The following is a 3383-nucleotide window of genomic DNA, read 5'->3' on the forward strand; positions in this document are numbered from 1 at the left end:
TTACTGGACAAGTCCTTATTCAAATTTAGAAAAACTCACACACATTCATATTGTTGTTAAAAGTAACTTTCATGTAGACTTTGCCTCCCCCCTGTAGAGTTAAAAGCAGAATTGTTACTCTGGCGCAAAAGACGTTGACAATCTCCCATATAACATAAGCAAACAGTTGGGGGCCCCTATAAATTTAATAGAAAATTACAATATGACAGATTGGCCAGCCACATACTGCTGAGGTTCATCAATAGAAAATTCGTGTTAGCTACATGTTCACTACCACTGTTCATTTGAAGTTGCACGGTAAATAGCCAGTTATCTATAGTGGATAAAATGCAGCTGTTTGATAGAACTCCAGAAGAAACAATCTTTTTTATAATCTGGCAGCTTTCCCACCAATTTACTTTGTTACATTTGTCTGGTGCAGCACAATTAGCATTAAGCTTTATAATGATAGTTCATTGTTAATACAGTGAGCATACTGAGTTTTTTGTAAAGTGTTGCTTCAGTCTTTTGTCTATGTACACTGTGACTCATTCCACATCCCTGAAGGTTTCTCCTTCTTGATTAGATTTACAAGAGCATCATGAGTAAATAATTGATGAACTAAACAAGAAGCTTTACTTGGAAGTTTGGTCCTTATAAGTATTTCTCATTATGTTTACATAGTTTGTCTAGAGTCAATCCTTGTTGTCATACAGAATGTCATCTTGGGCAAGGCAACTGAGATATGTTTTCGCCCAGAAAGAGCAGACTGTAATAATGTTGAAAATTCCTTGTTGATGAAAACTGTGTGTTGGACCAGAATTCGAACCGGGGACTTTTGCGTTTCATAGGTAGTTACTCCACTGCACTATTCAAACACAACTATGACCTGCCTTTAGATCGTTACTTCCTCTTCTGCATTCCAAACTTCACAGAAGTTCTTCACTTGCATACTTCTGGGAGTAGCTATCACTACTGGAGAAAAGGATATTGAGGAGAGAAGGTACTGCTGTAAGTGAAGCTCGAAGGGTAGGTTGGGTATGGCACTTAATCTGCAAGTAAGTTTCAAATAAGTGCGCGCTGTGCAGCAGGATGAAAATTCATCTAGGATGTATCCATTGCAGTAAAATCCCGAATTAACAAACCCACTTTTAAGCAAATTCCGCTTTTAACGAATATTTCTGTTGGTCCCATTAGGATAATGTTGTTATTACCAGCTTTTAAGGAATAAACATAAAATGTTTTGCAACATGAAATGTTCGAGTGAGTTTTTTTTATTTGTTTCCATTTCATTTCGCTTCAGGGGTAGTCGTAATATAGTCGTGTGACGCAATAAATGGTAATCGATTCAATCAGTCGACATGTACGTAGATCGCAGTCAATAACTCGACTTCCCTTGTAGGGCTACCGATATATGCGTCGAAACAATCGGAAATCGATTCCTCTGCGACTTGCATCACGTGATATGATGAGTTTCAGTTTACGAAGCGCGAGAACTGGTTGTTCGTTTACTGAACTGTCGAAGTTATCAGTTTTACTTTTGTGGAAATATGGCCTGCAAACGTTGAAAGCTTACAGTTCAGCAAAATCTGACGATCATCCTTGACGTCGACGACAATTTTAACATAAATATTTTCGCCATGGCAAAGAAGTGCGCGATTAAGCGCCGTCTACATGTGCTGCTTATTCAAAGATGATAAATTTTTCTAACAATTGTTATGGATCCAAAAAGGAGGAATATTTGTATGTCTACATTCAGTGACGGGAAAATATTTTTGTACTGTGGTTTCAACCACTGAGAAGTAGAAGCATTCCTATAATCTGAAACCTAAGCTGCAAGGGGAGGTTCCTGAAATCGCTTTGAAAATCGACACAGAAAATTTCAGTGCATCGAATGCTGGATGGATCGCTTTAAAAAATACTATTATATCTGCCGTTTCAAAGTGTAAGTGAAGGAAGTGAAGTCCTGATTATAGAAATCGTAAACTATGGAAAGAACATTACATTGCCACGATCGACACGGCGTTGTGACCACAGATACATTTTCAACGCTTATGAAACAGGCGGCTACATCCTGCAAAACCATGTTCCATTAAGGCAAAAAAATACCAGGGAGATAAAACAAAATAGAGAAACGTTGACGACGCTGTTGGGTAAAAATAGTGATGGAAGTGAAAAGGTGCGTCTACTATTAATTCCTTGCTGTTTCCAAAACGTAAAAACGGTACTATGTACTTACGACAAACCCTGGAGACGTCAGAAATCTTTACGACTTTTTCAGGCATTTAGATACCAAGATGAGTGCAGCAGGAAGAAACTAGACTTATTATTGGCATATGCCCAGTATATCTCACAGATACATAAAATGAGGAATGTAAATGTGTATCTTCCTCGCACTTCACAAGTCACCTACAGCCTCTGCACTTGGGCATAATTTATTTATTTATTTAGCAGCTTATGATGTACATCTATGGAGTAAGTCCAAGTACATATTTGCTTTGTCAGTTCTCCAATAAAATACATTCCTTTTACTGATTCTAACTATAGTTTTACTAAGATATAAATTTTACACGCTGTCACAGCCAAACACTGAGTAACAGTTGCACAGAGGTCAGTTTCATTCTTTGAGTGGTAGGAAGTGATGAGACCGCTTGTACAGGCTATGCACAATTTTGTTGCTGCCTAGAATTCTGTTACGCAGCAGATTATGTTAAAGTGGCTGTGATATGTCAGTTGCAGCACAAGACAAAGTTATTCCAGAAGATGGATGGAATAACAAAACTGATAGTTCTGAAAATGCAAGAATCCAGGACAGTTTAGTGATGTTGATGTTCTGGTTTCCATACCTGAGATGCAAGTCACCTGCTTATGAAGCAACACAGGTATGAGCTGGTGGTGACACTGAAGAAAAAAGGAGGGTGCTGTGCGAGGTGTTGATACGGTCAGGAATTTCTTCTTCTCTTTTAATGTAAATGAACCTTACATAAACCAGCTGGAGTATTGGCTCCTTCCACTACAATATATTGGAAGGATTAAACAAACAAGACTCCATGATTTCTTAAAAAAGTTAAGGATTTCCTGCATTTGAATTTTTAGTGCTGTGTATCTTTAATTCAGGTTAACGGAAGCGTCCGATTCCGCCCATCTACTCTGACCCATGAAGTGACCAATATGGCGGAAACGACAATTCACAACAACTCCCATATTGCACCTATGACGTCATTACGAAAACATGACAACAAACACGAAAATATCCTGAAAAGCCATCAAACACATATTCCTCCAAAAATATAATGAAGCTAACAGGACAAGCGGGGGAAATGGGGGTTTTTGGGTGGGGACAAACTAAAAGTGAACACACACCACTAAACCAAATGAGAAAACTACAAAGTAAAACAACCACA

The 3383-nt window shown here is 38.3% G+C and overlaps 1 long non-coding RNA gene across 1 annotated transcript; it reads left to right on the forward strand.

The window, feature by feature from the left end:
• Positions 1-1471: 1471 nt before the first annotated feature.
• Positions 1472-2520, forward strand: LOC126416483 (uncharacterized). The gene is made up of 2 exons (XR_007575466.1): positions 1472-2158; positions 2261-2520. It is a non-coding gene; the product is annotated as an uncharacterized LOC126416483 (long non-coding RNA).
• Positions 2521-3383: the final 863 nt, after the last annotated feature.

The sequence above is a fragment of the Schistocerca serialis genome, chromosome 8, assembly GCF_023864345.2.
Source record: "Schistocerca serialis cubense isolate TAMUIC-IGC-003099 chromosome 8, iqSchSeri2.2, whole genome shotgun sequence".
Lineage (NCBI taxonomy): Eukaryota > Metazoa > Arthropoda > Insecta > Orthoptera > Acrididae > Schistocerca > Schistocerca serialis.